At 37.0% G+C, this 17,666-nt stretch overlaps 1 protein-coding gene across 1 annotated transcript in view; it reads right to left on the bottom strand.

Annotated features, from left to right (window-relative positions):
- The window catches only part of LOC306849213 (semaphorin-3B-like), a 31,786-nt gene extending 19,182 nt beyond the window's left edge, over window positions 1-12,604 (bottom strand). The window contains exon 1 of the mRNA XM_079384090.1: window positions 12,117-12,604. The gene's annotated coding sequence lies outside the window, so the exon portion shown is untranslated. The remainder of the gene's footprint in view (window positions 1-12,116) is intronic.
- Window positions 12,605-17,666: the final 5,062 nt, after the last annotated feature.

Here is a 17,666-nt window from a genome sequence, read left to right as displayed (position 1 = left end):
TTACTGTGATTTTTCTTTATTTTTTGTTTCACACAATACGTCTTCATATTTCAAACTTTAACTGTCTCCTTGGCAAAAATAGTACACTAACTTCACAAACAAATATGTACAGTAAATAAATAAATACTGGGACAAAAATGTTGGTATGGTTGAAATGACACCTGAGGAAACCAAATTTCATTAAAAAAAATAATATATATATATATATACATACAGTATCTCACAGAAGTGAGTACACCCCTCACATTTTTGTAAATATTTTATTATATCTTTTCATGTGACAACACTGAAGAAATGACACTTTGCTACAATGTAAAGTAGTGAGTGTACAGCTTGTATAACAGTGTAAATTTGCTGTCCCCTCAAAATAACTCAACACACAGCCATTAATGTCTAAACCGCTGGCCACAAAAGTGAGTACACCCCTAAGCGAAAATATCCAAATTGGGCCCAAAGTGTCAATATTTTGTGTGGCCACCATTATTTTCCACCACTGCCTTAACCCTCTTGGGCATGGAGTTCACCAGAGCTTCACAGGTTGCCACTGGAGTCCTCTTCCACTCCTCCATGACGACATCACGGAGCTGATGGATGTTAGAGACCTTGTGCTCCTCCACCTTTCGTTTGAGGATGCCCCACAGATGCTCAATACGGTTTAGGTCTGGAGACATGCTTGGCCGGTCCATCACCTTTACCCTCAGCTTCTTTAGCAAGGCAGTGGTCGTCTTGGAGGCGTGTTTGGGGTTGTTATCATGTTGGAATACTGCCCTGCGGCCCAGTCTCTGCTTCAGTATGTCACAGTACATGTTGGCATTCATGGTTCCCTCGATGAACTCTAGCTCCCCAGTGCCGGCAGCACTCATGAAGCCCCAGACCATGACACTCCCACCACCATGCTTGGCTGTAGGCAAGACACACTTGTCTTTGTACTCCTCACCTGGTTGCCGCCACACACGCTTGACACCATCTGAACCAAATAAGTTTATGTTCAGAGCACTGACAGGCTGACCCTTGATTGCTTCCATTGTCCTCATTTGTGAGTCGCTTTGGATGAAAGCATCTGCTAAATGTCTAAATGTAAACGTAAATGACAAAAAAGTGCCAAAACTCGAAGAAAGACCCATAAACTTGAAAATAGCATCAGAATGATAGCTGTTCCGTCTGTGGACAGTAAGCGTGCAAGGTCGGGTTGGCGCTGTGTATGTGTGCGTCGGGCTGAGATGGACCAATGTCCCTGTGCCAGTATTGGATTCTAGGTCAGTGTTCCTCGATTTGTAAGACCCGTAGCTAATCACCATGACCGTGGTCGACACAGCAACATGACATAAAACAAATTCCACAACTAAGAGGGTGATTATCACCACGGCGACATCGCGGTGTCACCTACTCAGCTCCGACCATAATACTCAAATCTGATTGGCCAGTAGGCGAGAACCACTGCAACTGGCTAAAATTTTTGCGACTGAGGACGTCATAACTCACCCAGCTGACAGTTAAATGTGCTAATTTAGGCTAAAGGCACACCAACATTCAGAAGGTGAAAATTACACGCTTCTAATCGCAGCCTTGGTTTAAGAGTTTTGTTTCCCATGGTTCTGTTTTCTTCACACACTCTCCTCTGACATTTACAAAACTTCCCCTCTGAACCTGTGATTTCGGTCTGCACACATTCCACATGCTTCTCAAACTGAATGTTATCCATAGTCTCTCTATTTCTTACTTTTTCTCTCCCCCTTTATCTCTCCCTCAGGGTCAAACCATCATGAAGTTAAATCCTTTCACCCATAATCCTCTGTGTCTTTGAAGTGGGCAACAAGGTAACACAATTCACACACACAATCATACACACACACACACACACACAGACACGGTTACTTAGCCACCTACAACTTTTCATAAACTTATGTTTATTTAAATCTAATTAAATACTAAGTAACTCTAGATCATAGCACACAGAACTTTGTGCATTTTTAGAATAAAAAACATATTTTTCCAAAAAAGTACATTCACGGATTGTCCAAAAGGAGTTTTTTTTTGTAAAATTGATCCAATTTTTTAGTCTTTAGCAAGCTCTGAAGTTACATTGCAAGTGCAAGTCAATTAACTTAAGCTAAACTGTTAATTATCCAATTTTTATTTTATTTATTTTTTTGTTAAAAAAAGGAAATATGCGTTAAAAAATAGAACATATATGTTAAAAAAAGTTAACCTCAACTACAGCTAAAGAAGATAAAATTAAGATAAAGAAGCTAAAATTATATGGCTATTATTTAATGTAAAATACATTAACATGATACTTAATATTTGTTATAATAGTTCCAGGTCTAAAAGGCAACATTTTTGGTCACACTTTATTTTAAGGTCAAATTCATGCTATTAACAAACCCATAATTATGACTCTTGCCTCAATACATTTAGTAGTTAATAGTAAGGACGTTTTTAAGTTTAGGTATTGGGAAGGATTAGGGATGTAGAATATGTGTTTTGTACGTACTAATAAACAGCCAATATGTTAATAATAGGCATGCTAATAAGCAACTAATTAATAGTGAGAATAGGTCCCTATAATAAAGTGTTACCCAGTTTTTTTTTAAAACAGTTTTATTAAATAATTAATGTGGGTTTCTGCTCTGTTTGTTTATCCACTAAGGGGTCCTGGCCTGAAAAAAGTACCCCTGAACAAAGTAGCTAAATACATACACACACCTACTTCTAGAACACAGACCATCTAAAAACTCAATCCATCATCATAAATTTTACACATATCTGTTCCAGCTCTTTTGCACCACACACACAGCGTTTTCTCATGAGACCGATTTAGCACTAGTCCCAGGCCACTTCCGTCAGGCTATTTTCCGTGACCTAAAACAGCAGTAGAGTGGAGCCTATGGGAAATCCAACATAACACACACACACACACACTGATGGGGTCAATCCCTGGCCCCACCCCCAGGTAGGATTATAGATGACTGACAGGTGCTTTATAAGTAAAATGACACTGATTAATATGACTTCAACCTTTTCTTTTTGTTCCCCGATCTTTTTTCCTTCCCTCTCTGTTTTGTCTAGGAGAAGTGGAGGTCACACTTATTTGGATGGAAGTGGAAATGGATTTGGAAAACACTTTGACAAGTCTTCTGCTCTTCTTCCAGCTCCTCTCCCTGCCTTCACACACAGCGCCTGATTCCCTGCAGCGGCTGAAGATCTGTTCCCAGTAAGAGCTGTCAGAAGAGATTCTGGAGACTGGATGAAGAGACAGTGTGTGTGAGTGTGTCACAGCACACCTTCAGGAAGCTGTCAAGGCCTCTGGTATGATACTAATGATCACACACACACACACACACACACACACACACACACACACACACACACACAGACAGCAGTAACATTATTCATGGGGATGGTGAGAGATTATCAGCGGTTTGACTGATTCGGCTGGGAATGTGATGTGATGAGAGTGGAGGATCACTGCTGGAGTTTTGAGCCTTCGACCCACGAGTCTCTGGGTATCAGTTCCAGACTAACCCAATGGGACCATCACTCACACACACACACACACACACACACACACACACACACACACACACTGTAGCTTTTCTCCACTGTATAATACCTTTATCACTTTACATTTAATCCCTTGTCAGTTTTACTGCAGTTTTGCTAAATTTTTAAGTTTGACTCTCACTCTATGTGTCCTTCTTTCTGTCACACACACACATACACACACTTCCTCTGGATGAGCTGTCTCAAAAGAGGTAGAAATCCCCTCTATTAGAGTGTAATTGAAAGGCAGGGGCCGCAGTAAAAGATGATAGATGGGTTTTACACACACACCTTGTTTCTCAGGTGTCAGTTAAAACTGTTATTGGACCATGCAGGTGGGCCATTTATGGTTTCCAAAGACCCACCCATCTTGGAAATCACCCTTAGAAAGAAACAGAGCAAGATGTATTTAAGAGGTCAAGGGAAAAATCTCACACACACAGCATTAAAAAGCATCTACTACTCTGCAATTCATTTTTGATCAAACAAAAAAACTATTTTCTCCTCATCTGAAGCCAAAAACCCATCTATTATAAGTCAGACAGACTGAGAAAGAGATAAAACTTTTAAAAGCACCTCTAAATGAAGCCTAGGAAACCTGAATTGGTTATATGTAGTACAAATGATTTAATTGCCAGCAAACAATAAAAAATGCTCTATAAAGAAACTCTTTATTGGATTTTCAGATGCAAAATCCAAAGAGTAACTTCATAAAGAACCCTCTATCACAAACCATAGGGAATATGCATTCATATACTCCATCTTTGCCTTGTACACCCACACACAATTGAATAGCATACACACAAAGAAGCTCATATGCAAACATAAACACTATGAACACTGAACAGCAGGCTTTAAAGACATATGGCAAGACAAATGTCAAGTAACTACTGTAAACGTGGACAAGCAGATCTACACAGCAAGGGAGTAGACAGCACAGACTCCAGACTCGTGTGTGTGTGTGTGTGTGTGTGTGTGTGTGAACACTCAAGACTTTGTTTAGTTTGGTGAATGTTTAATTTAATTCAGTAATGAGTGCAGCTGCAGGAGAACTGAACAAATGTGATTTTACACGGAACAAATGGCCTACAAAGAAAGCAAGAAATAGCTTTAGTGAATAAATAAAGTGTTATTCTGTACTAAGACGTAAACTAATATGTTATTAAAATGGAATTATAAGAATGACTGTGTGACACTAACTTAAGTAATGCAAGTGACTCAAAGACATTCAATCTATCAAAAAATGACATTAAATATATTTTCTAAATGCATCTTAATAATCGTATTGTGAACATTTAATCCATGCGACCTTGCAATTTCAATCAAAATGTCATAACTGGATGATTCAGTGAAATGACACGTATACAGGACCTCTCCAATCATTAAGTCCTCTTAAATCCCGCATTTTACTGCACACTCTCATTCAGATATGCCTCCATCCTATCAACAACCATCAAAGAATAGTAGTGACACATGTGAAATATTCCAGATGTAAAACCACTAAAATTAAAATATTAAGACAGAACCACGTTTTTGTAACAGGAGCAGTTTCACACAGAGACCGGCTCATCTCATTTATGATGCTGCAAGACACAGTGACAAAATATACAAGCAAAAATGTTATTCCATTTTCCATTGTCATAAAAACAAAAATATTTTAGTTCAAGTAATACATCACTCAGTACAAGGCCAGTAAGAAATATTTATGGATCCTGACTGTATAGCTCACCCCCCAAAAAAAGAAAATTCCATCACCATTTACTCCAAGCGTGTATGAATTTCTTTTTTGCATAGACCAAGTCACTCTTTACCAGAGAATGAAAATGAATGGTGACCATGACTGGTCCCCATTTCTCTTCCATATGGGGTTAGGAATGACGTGAAGTTGCGTAAATAATGAACTATTAACTATTACGTTTGTTCAAAATAAATGTATTTATTATACAATGTGATTAAAATGACAGAAACTCTTTATCCTTTATTTACACTTATTTATATTCTCCACTATCACTAATAATTCATTAAGGTTATAATAACAAAATAAAATAAGATCAAATAAAAACAAAACAAAACAAATAAACGGTCAACAACAAAAAAAGAGAGGTCAATATTAGCTGACATCCAGTCCAGAAAGTGTCCGTGCTAATGGAAATGTGTGGGAATTGCTAGTGCTAATCACTATTTGAGTAATTAGAGAAACAATCTGACCACTAATGAACCACACAGCAATAAAGAAACCAAAGAATTCCACATTTCTCATCTCCACACACATACACAGACAAAACAGCCCCACTATCTGCTCTGAGGTGCCCTAGGGCAAATAACCATTGAGGGTGTGTACAGCAGCCAGGTGTGTGTGTGTGAGTGTGTATGTGATTGACAGGTATTGATTTATTACGGCTGAGAGTGCTAGTGGGTAGAATCTCAAAGGGAATGGACCTTCAACACTACACACACACACACACACACACAGTCATTATGTTTCACTTGATCAGTAGTTTCTCCTGTGGCGCTTCTACAGTATGTAAATATGTCCACTGCAGAAGAGTGCTGTTCCACTTATGAAATCAAATAAGTTTGCTAAGAGAGGATTATTTTCTCTCTTACTCACACACACACACACACACACACACACACACACACACACATGCACACACACTCTCACACACACTTGTGGGCATCAAATCCAAATCTGAAACCCACCCCTATCTCTCCTCATCCTGGGACTCCATTTTTCAGACATACACTAACTGCTATCCGAGCACGTCCGATATCTTCTATCTTCTTTCATTATTTAAAAGCTGCTGCTGAACACACACTTTAGTCAACCACTACGGGGTAATGAGCTAGGATGCAACCTAACCACACACACACACACACACACACACACAGAGACATGAGCAGCATACTACTGAGGGGTGTATGTAGGGACACATTCTCCCCCCTTTTATGCACACATTTCTAGACACACACTTACACACACTTCTACTCTCTGATGAGCATTAGCTAATCCACACTGACGGGCCTGCTCCATTACCCATAATCCTTAATGCCTTTTTAATGTATCGTTCTTTCTTTTTCTCTCTGTCGCTCTCTCTCTTTCTCTATATATTGTGGCATCTTTAGCCGATGGATTTGAACCTGTCTGTGTGTCCAGGTACACTCAATCCGGTTCTATTAATGGGGAAATCTATCAGTGTCACACAGTCATTCGCACCTTTTTACAAAGGTGTCACGCTGTATTCCATCCCCAATTACAATCAGTTCCTAGAACTCTAGTGTGGACGAACGTGAATGACAAACAGTTTGGGAAGTAAAAAGAGAAGGAGACTGAGGAATGTTTCTTTTTAGTTTCGATGCCTCTTAACAATTCCCATTCCCTAACGCTTCCATTAGCAATTCTTTTGAATTTGAGAACTATTTGGATAACAAAAATACAATTCTGTCACCAAATGCTAGACTTTTTAAATAATAAATGAAACAAAGTGGTCACATTTTTCATTCATTTTTATAAAATATCACTGACATAACTCATATGTTTATCTTTCCAACACATCCTACAACTTGCAGGTCATCATGATTTATCTGTTCACTCTTTAATCATGGCCACGTAACAACACACATACACACTCACAGGCACAACACAAACAAACACACTCCCTGTTTTAAAAGCAAGTGTTCAGGAATGCCTCCCTCTTTTTAATCAAGCAGCAGTGTTTTGTCATCTTTCAGACCCATATGAACACACACACACACACACACACACTTCTGCGGGCACTGTCTAATGACATCATACCTCTATAACCCTTACTTAAAAATAAGCATAAAACTAATTTATCTGAGCGGGGTTTATCAAGCTCAGTATGTTATCTATATAATCTATGTAAATTTGTGAGTGCACAGGTTTGACTGTACTTTTACAGGTTAAATGTTTGAAAATATAGTGAAATATAGAAATATAGGGAAACATGTTAAAAGAGGCTCACAAATCTACTTTAAATCTACTGATATCAACAGATCTGTGTATGATTAGACTTGAGGTTTAGCAAATATCATCATCACCATACAGAAACAATAAACAATCTATGAGAGATACACTACCATTCAAGAGTCTGAGAACAGTAATTAAAAAAAAAGAAATTAATACTTTTATTCAGCAATGACACACTAGATTAATCAAAAGTGACAGTAAAGGCTTTTATACTGTGGCATAATTAATGCTGTTTTCTTAACTTTCTGTACATCAAAGAATCCTAAATAAAAAGTATGATATTATCAACACTGATAATAATAAGAAATGTTTCTTGAGTACAAAATCAGCTTATTAGAAGGATTTCTAAAGACAGGAGTAATGACTGCTGAAAAATGCCATCACAGGAATAAATTACATTTTACAATGTATTAAAATAGAAAACTGTTATTTTAAATTGTAATAATATTTTACAATATTGCAATTTTTTTTACTATATTTTGGATCAAATAAATGCAGCCTTTGTGAGCATAAGAGACTTCAAAAACATCTTCCTGACCCCACATTTTAGAAGAGTAGTCTATAGTGAAACTGTGTATAGTGTGTGTATAGTGAAAGTGTGCGTATGTGAGAAGTGAAATGTGGCAACAGCAGCACAAAAGACCATCACAATGACCTTAATCAGCACATGCACACACACTTACATCATAAAAACAACTTACACACCTCTCTCTCTCTCTCTCTCTCACACACACACACACAAACACAAACACAACGCACAAACACACAAACATACACACATCATTTACTACAGTATCATTACAAAAATCAACACCTTCCTTCACTGCTCTCTAATCCTTTCTGATCTATCATTCTGTCCTTATCTGTTCATCTTCCCCTCTCCCTCCAGAGAAAGTATGCCGTACCACCTTCGGTAAACTGACCTGTTCAACATTTTTGCACTTTTGACTCTATCCTGTTCTTCTCTTGCCATCTTCATACCCTCTAAAAACTCTCGGGAGACATTCTCAAGAAAATAACAGATACTCAACATAAACATAATCAATAACTCAATAATCAAAACAGGAAGCGATAACAAGTAGATAGCTCTGTTATTGTTAAATTATTAACTTCTGCAAGCTATATAACAAATCAGCTCTTTGTTCATGCTCAAGCTACAATGAAAGATTAATTCAGACTCGAAAAGACTGTAAAAGTTTACAATATCGCTTATGAAGTGTAACTGCAGTGGTGTTATAATATGTGTGAATGGAGTACGGTAAACAAAACTGAATTTTTCTCCTTGAAAAAGTTATTAGGCTACTGAAATTATTTTACACCTATATTATTAATTTCTGTGTAAAACTTTTTTATGTATAAACATTTTTCATGTATAATTATACAAATTCTGGAAGACAAGAATTTTAATAAGCAATAAGTAATAAATTGACAATTTTACATTTTACGCTATTTTGTCTAAAAAAATAGTAAGTAAAAACAAAACACCAAAAAGTAAAACCAATCATTTTAAATGCTAAAAATAAATGTATGAATTACAACATTCTAATACAGAACTGTATGCAAAATGGATATTTACAGATCCATTGATCAACTGACCCATGGTTTCTTGAAATTATACAATATATAAACCAGCTTGTTGGTTTGTAGTATATGAAATGTAAAAAAAAAAATTTAACATCCCAAAATAAAAATCGTCAGGACAGTCAACTTTGTTGTTGAGTAATAACTTTCCGATGGATTTCAGAACAGCATGTCTGAATCTGAAATCTACTCCTCATCAAGCCCAGAAGGAGACAAGAGTGACCATGTTAGATTTATATTTTTGGAACGTAGTTCTGGAGAGCGGCTGCAGTTATCTGCATGATGTTTCTAGCAAACGGTCAAGAGGAGGGAGTTCACAATCCTGTACATCTCAGAAACATGGCAGTTAAACTGCTCCTCTAGCCCTCCACTACACCACGTGCCACTTTACATGATATGTTGATCTTATATATGTTGATGATGATTTTATCTGGTTTTAGGCCACAAGACACAGTTGTTTATCCTTTCAATAGCATCCTTATACAGCACCTTAACATTTGATGTTGGAAGTGAGGATCTAATCAACCTTCACATTTTCATTAGGACTGAACATCTCAAAATGATATATTAAGAGTCACTGAGTCACATTTCTGTTCTAGAGACAATGTTGCAGGCACAAACCCAGTCTCCTCAACCACACAAAAAGAAACGCAGAGTATTTAAAATGTCTTCATCTGCCTATAACTTTCATAATAGTTCAACAATGGAGAACAGATTATGTAACAAAAGTATTTAAAGGAAGTTTGAAATTATTGTGTGTGGATGCTTCATCTACCAGGAATATCCTGAAATTTGACACTTAAGTGATATTTTAGGGCTCACACACTTTTTGCCCAACTTTTCCACATCCTTTTCAGGCAAGTGTGGTTACATTAAAGTCTTTTTGATTCAGAATGATTCATTAATGAATCATTCAGTGAACTGATTCAACTAAAGTGATTTGCAAACAAATTGGACATCACAATGGCTTATCATCAAGTTTAATTCTAAATAAAAGCAATATCTAGCTGACGAAATATTTTAAAGTTAAACATACAACAGACTTTTCCATTATTTTTATGATTTTATTAAATGTAGATTACTTTTTCAGGCCTGGAGAACAGAACTGTAAGATTCCTGACATATTTTCCATGGCTTTCCTTTATTTGGGAACCCAGAAACATTCACAGTGATGTACAGAAAGTATTCTTTGTTATAAGACAACCTAATGAGTCCTGGCCTACAGGTCCCACCACAGTTAAATAGTACTACACTCCACAAAACAATCAATAACCCCACCATAGAGACACCCGCCCACACCCACTCGCAATCTCCTATCAGAATAGAAACTCCAGCAGTGACAGGACATCTGACAACTGTGGTCTAATAGATGGATACAAAGGGCCCTGAAAGAGAGTGAGGGTGAAAGCAGGAGTGTGTGTATGTGCGTGCGTGAGGAGAGGGAGCCAAATTAATCTGGGGTCTGATACCCCCCTATGGGAGCAGCTCAATTAACGATCCACACCGGCTGAGGCACCGGGCTAAAAGCCATCTCACTCTCAATCTCTTTTACTTACTCTCTCTCTGTCTCTCTACCCACCCCCTAATCCTGAGAGCAGGAATCAAGGAGCCAGAGAGAAATAAAGAAAGTCACTTGGAGATGCACATTAATGGGACCTTTCAGTTGTGTGTGCATGAGTCGCTGCATGTAATTTCATCAAGCACACACACACAATGCTCACCCAGAGTCGCCACTAAAACAACACAACATTCTTCTCATCACCAAAAACACAGCTGACCAAAAACACAATGTGTTTCTGTGTGAACACATGCGTGGAGAGTGTGTGTTTGAGTGAGGGTAGGCATGTGAGTGTTTGTCTAATTACTATTTTGGGTAGTGCATGGTATGGATTATGAGTGTTTTGTGTGTATACGTACTTTGCTATAGTTTGGGGGCAAATTCTGACAAACCCACTCTTTTGGGACATCTGGGATGTTCTCAGTTTGAAAACTCACTGATTGACAAATAATGTATTTGTATTATAAAAAAGAAGCTTGTGTTCAGTTACGGTTAATCTATAACCCTAAGGCATAAATAAATGTACAGAGAGATTTTAATAAATATAAATGTAATGTATATATATAGAGAGGAAATATTACATTTGTTTATAAATTTGTTTCATTTGTTTTAAAAAGTCTATGGAAATAGCTTTAAAAAGAGTTTAATATAAGTCTATCATATATTTCCACTAAGAAAGAACTAAATGTATGTGTTTGTGTGTGACGATACACTCTCATCTTATCATCTTTTCATTAATCTGTGATGGTTTTGGGGTTGAAAATATAAAAATCATAAAATGTTGATGATGGAGTGATGATAACAGTCTTTTGCTCTTTGTGTGAACCAAAGAACATCCTCCCATGAGCAACACAGGAACAGTCAGAGTTGCACCAGGGTAAATATTTCAGCAGAAACACACTTACAGAATGAACACGTCTTTCCCTATCACTCTTCCATTCTTTATCTGTCACTCTCTCCCTCCCTTATTCACAGACCATTTAATCTTTTAATATCATCCTATATTAAGAAAACGCAGTCCAGATAGGTCAGTCCACACACATACAGAGAGACATGCAATCTAAATTAGTGGCCATAACTGTACCAACATAACAACCCATGATTTGTCCATATATTACACATGATCTCTGACTCAACTATAGAATTCGCCCTATAGAAACACAATACCAGGGTATCATTCATCCACATACTGCACAATATGTTAAATACACACATGCACAAAGAGGTCGAACAGCTTATCGCATTGGAGGGCTCTCTACCTCATGTACACACTCTCACTTTTTCAACTATAAGTATTCAAGTAAATATCAAAATATTTAAATGCTGGTTAATACAAAGGAATCCACACTAATCATAAATTATAAAGGGACAACCATTCACACACACTCCTACATACAAACACACAGCATTGCTATAAAATTGCTAGAAGAGAAATTAACTTACCTTTCACTCTTTCAGCTTCTTTTCTCTTTCTTTTTCCCCCACGAGTCCTTTAAGCCTCAAGTTCATCCGTTCCTGACAGGTGCCATGGTCCCGTAGACTCCAGAGGAATGACAGGCTCACACACACACACTCTCCTCAGTCTCTCCAGAACACACACACACACACAGGAGGAATGACAGATCACAGTAGCAGCAACAGTCCACGCATGGACATGTGTCTCCAATGTGAAGTCCAAGACTTCTTTTAATTCATGTGTGTTGTCTTTTTTTCCCTCTCTCTCTCAGTCTCTTCTGTCCTTGTCTGAAATAATTTTCCAGACTTCTCTCTCTTTTTCTTCTTTTTTTATTTCTTAGCTCCTAATTCCACGGTTTCTTTCTCTATCTACCTTCTTTTTTTCCAGTCTTTCTCTGCTATGGTTCTTGCGCTGACTGCTACCGCAGAGCTCTCCAGCTTTCCCTCTCCCTCTCTCCCTCTCTCTCTTTCCCCTCCCTCGGTCAGCCACTCCCTCCTGGATGGCAGGCTATTATGGGTGGAGACTGGTCAGAGGTAAAAGTCTTTCTCTCTCTCATGAATACTGGGATATACACTATCAGATGAGTGTTTTGTTATGGTGGAATGTTTTAATTAGTTTTGGATGAGTTCCTACAGACTCCAGTGCAACTTTACTTCACCTTAAGAGCGTAATGAGGTAAAGTATTAAAGAGATAGTTCACCCAAAAATGTGGAACAAAGAAAAATTTTGAAGAATATTTTAGTTTTCAAGTCTTGAAAAGTATTGAACAAGTATTGAAAAGTTATTATTCACTGAACATTTTTATTAGATTTCATAAGAAATTAGCAATGTGTGATTCATGAATGAGTCAGATTATCCAGTTCACAAAACCAACCTAAATTATTCATCCACACAAGCGGACTGATATGGTTCTCAAATTGAATGATCTGGTCACAGTGGTTAACAGCTCACTGGTGGAAAAAAGTCAGTGAATAATAATTCAAATTGTGGCATGTCAAAAAAAGCTATAGCATTACTGTAGATGATGTGACGTATAGTGTACACATCATATTAATCACTTTAGGGATGTTTTATATTGCTTTTGCCTCCTTTTTTGAAGCTTGAAAATCCAGTTCCCATTCATTTCAACTGGAAGAAAAAGAACAACTTGTCTCTATATTTATGCTACAAATAAGGTTTTTCATATTTAGGTGAACTATCCCTTTACCTCTATATTTAAAACAGTGTATCCATGAAATTAATCTAGTCTAACAATCATTACAAGCTCAATTTGAGCTGCACTACACACTTTCGACTGAGTGGCGTCATTATGGCACCAATGAGACACTAGAGAGCAACAGTCAGCAAATATGATTTCATCAAGCTCTAAAACACACTTACATTTTTTCTTGTTGCTTTGATTCTCTTTCCCTCCTTCTGTTTCGCAAACACACTGGACCATCTATTTCTAGGTGTTTGGTACCTGAAATGATAATAATCAGAGATTCTGTAACAAGCTTCACTGTGAGAGGGAGATAGAGGAAGTGAGACAGAAAGAGAGAGAGCTGGTCCATGTTACATGATACTTACCATAAGCGGTCATGAAGACCTGGTGTCGTCAGCAGCATATAATGTAAACCTTTGTTTTCCATTTCCTTCACACACACACACACACACACACACATGTTGGTTTATGTGGTTTATGGGGACTCTCCATAGGCGTAATGGTTTTTATACTGAACAAACTGTGTGTGCTATTGCCCTACACCAACCCTACACCTAAACTTAGCCCTCACAGGAGACTTTGTGCATTTTTAGATTTTCAAAAAAACACCATTTAGTATGTTTTTTAAGCCTTTTGAATTACGGGGACATAGGCAGTGTCCTCATAAACCACCTTCATATTGTAATACCTCTGTCATACCCATGTCATTATACAAATTTGTGTCCTCATAAACCACATAAACATGCACACACACACACACACACACACACACAGAGAGAAACAGACAATAGCACACATACACAGGTGTAAGAATGATTTAAAATGTAACTGGACATGAACAAAAGAAAAATAACAAATAAAGTAACAGAAATGACTAAACTCAAAGTGAATACCCAGTCACAACCTATTTAACAACATATTTCAGAATGAAACAGGAAATGAAATAAAACAAAAAAGAGCAGACAGGTACAGTACTGAATGAGAGTTTACTGAAACAATTTGGCTATTGGCAAAGATTATCCATTAGTCCAGATAGCAAAAAAGAAAAAGGGGAAAGAGAAAAAAGGAGTCATTTTTCAATATTTGGATGAAATATCACAAAGACCGTTTTTTTAGATTAGGAAGAACAAGCACTGTTGAATCATTCACAATAAGATCAGTAAATAGTAAATAGGGTCAAATCTGATTTCGTGAAGAACATTTAACATACATAGAACTTTTCCATTCCACAAAAGGTTCTTTAGATTATTAAAATGTTCTTCACACTAACAAAAGATTCTTTTCAAAATTGTTCACTGAAAGTTTCTTTGGGGAAACCAAAATAGTTCTTCTATGGCATCACTTTGAAAAGCCCCTTTCAAAACCTGAGTGTAAATGGAAACAAGCACATACTGTACACACACATTTTCACCTGCTACTATCTCACTTTTCTGTTTCTTTTCCTCTCAGCTAAAGGATGATGGAGAACACATACATATACACAGACATGGTCCCTCCAGGCTACATTCATTCGTGTGTGCATGTGTACTGTAGGCCTGAATGGTTCAGGTGGAGAAACAAATCAAGAAATAGGACTGGTGCTGTGAGAGCCATAAAGGCCAGGACCACCCTAATTGAACTAAACACAGTATTACACAATCACAAAATAATGTGTTCATTTAACCTGGCTCATATCTGAGAGATACAACCTTGCATTAAATTCCCAAGTCAAGATTGCTTCCTTTTATCTTACAGAAGGCCTACAATAAGGACAGGTTCCTGTAATTATGCAAGTATTCCTGTACAACCATGAGTTAAGAGGCTCGCTCAAGGGCACTGCGGTGACAGAACATGATGAGCATCTTGGTTACCGTTCATTTCATGGGTTGCCCCAAATGGAGATTAAACCTGTGACCTCTGCTACCACATCAGCGCTGTTACTCCACACAGCCATTACTCCTCATCTTCATCTAACCTCAGAGACAGTATAAAGAGGAGACATACCACTGGTAGAAAAATTAATGTAAGGACTCATATTGCTGAAAATGTCAGCTAAAGTAATGAATAGCAGTCCCATCTTTTAGTTAAGAGTCAATTGTCTTTTAATTGCCTATTCTTGAACCCACATGTGCATTATACTAAAAAATAAATAAAATAAATAAATAAAAACAAAACAGATTCTCAAATATTTGCATCTATTTGATTTTATTTAAATTATCTTTTTTTTAATGCAGTATAAAATATGGATATCAACAAGCAAATTCAATGTATAAAAATATATAATTGGATTTATTGATAATAAATATATAAACCAAACACATCCAGTTTTATTAGTATTATAAATCTTACCAACTTCATTTCTGTTTGACTGATAAATAGTCTATGTTTTTATGTTATGTTTATTATTTTATGTTAAAACTGTGGTTAGAATAATCCAAATGCGTGGATATTTTATGTTCAATTAATTATTTTAAATAATCTGTGAGCATATTTTTCTACATATTAGTGGGTATAGCTGAACCAGCCAGAAATGACTTGCTTCAAAGGGACTTTGTTTTCCCCAATTCACTGTCATTTAAGGCAACATAAAAACAAGAATTAATGCTAGCTTTGATTTTAATGAATGATAGCAAGAATAATTTCCTATTTCATTTACACATTATAATTACATTACACAATACAACTACAGTATGTAGTACATACATTTCTGTAACCAAATCCTAATATATAATGTTATGTATTTATCAACTAAACCATGTGTGGGTAACCAATTTAATTGAATTTAAATGTTTCCTATTCATAAATAATATATACGGCACTAAAACTTAATTAAATAGAACATCATTCTCACAAGTGTTGTAATTTGTGGCTTCTTGTGACCACTCATTTTTGTTTTCCACAACAATCTGCATTGTTGCATTACGGGAATAAATAGATTATGATATCCATTTAATAATTTCATAAACATTCGGGAAAAAAAAAAATATTCAGTCTCATGTGAAGGCTTTTTTGCTCAGATGTTTGTGAACTAAAGAGTAGAGTAAGTTTGGCTAGCTTATAATGACTCAGTCTCAAAGACAGCCCTTTATGTCACTGATCTCTTATACAACAGAAGTTTACATAGTCTTGCTACTGTAATTTATTCAATTGTGAATGTTATTTGAAGAAAAACTTAGGTGGAGAAATGCCATGCTCTTGTACAAATCACAGTAAGATCACATAGTACATGCAATGGCATCATAAATCACTTCAAGACTCTAAGTATTAAAGAGCTTTTATAGTTGTAATAGCTTTTACTATTGCAACTAAATCATAAGAACAGGCAATCTACTTCCTTCATTTATGCACTTGTATGATTTAAAATGTAAATTACTCAACTGTAGCTGAATAGGGGAACAGGGAGCACACCAGCGATTTAGTATATTTTGTAATTTCTGCCGATCCCTCGATGATTATGATAATTAATGATACTTAATACCCCGTTCTCCGGTCAGAGAGCTGAATCAAATCTAAATGTTCCCTACTTGATCCCTCTGTCTCTCTCTGTTATTCGCTTCAGGCAGCATTCCTCATGGACTGAGTGGAATTCAGGCATTCCGGCCAAAGTCTTCTGCACACACAAAGCGCAGTGGAATTCTGATGTTGTTTCAAAATGCGGAGCTGAGCCTCCTCTCTCTTCAGATAGCGAATGCATTATTATATTGTGTGTGTATTGCTTTACTGCCGACTGTCTGATCAGTATTGTTCCCACCGGATGGCCTTTGACATGTAGCTCGGCCTGTTTTGACCCTACAGTCTCTGCCAGGGCACAAGTTGAGTGTGTGTTGATGCAGGGCAAGAATTTGACTTGTTACCTGCCAACAAAGTACGAACAACGGGATGTTTCATGGTACATTAGCAAGTTGATGAATGTGTTCACACACACATGCACACAACTCAAGGTCTTTGCTAGCATTGTGGTACATTTGCTATCATGTGGCCGAGTCCTTGAAAACAGTTTATCAATCACTACTAGCTCAGTTAGGATGAGAGAGAGAGAGAGAGAGAGAGAGACAGAAGATTGTGATGGAAGAAAAGAGGAAAAGATCAGAATGTGAAAAAAACAGTGGAAGAGGGACACAGTGGTTTCTGGCAAAAGCAAGTTCCGCTGTAGCATGCTGGAGTGTGTGCGTGTGTGTTGGAAACAGTGTATCTATGTGAGTGTGCAAGCATCACTCAGTTTTAACGTATAAGTCTGTTTTTATTTATCATGCCGTGAGGTCAGGCCTTAAAGTCACCATCCATAACTACTGCCACCACAACAAATAGCTTGAAAGAACGAAAGAATTAGACTCCAAACAACATGTGTTAGCTA

This window comes from Barbus barbus (assembly GCF_936440315.1).
Source record: "Barbus barbus genome assembly, chromosome: 29".
Classification (NCBI taxonomy): domain Eukaryota; kingdom Metazoa; phylum Chordata; class Actinopteri; order Cypriniformes; family Cyprinidae; genus Barbus; species Barbus barbus.
The sequence above is the reverse complement of the archived record's forward strand: the minus strand, read 5'-3'. Positions and strand labels throughout refer to the sequence as shown.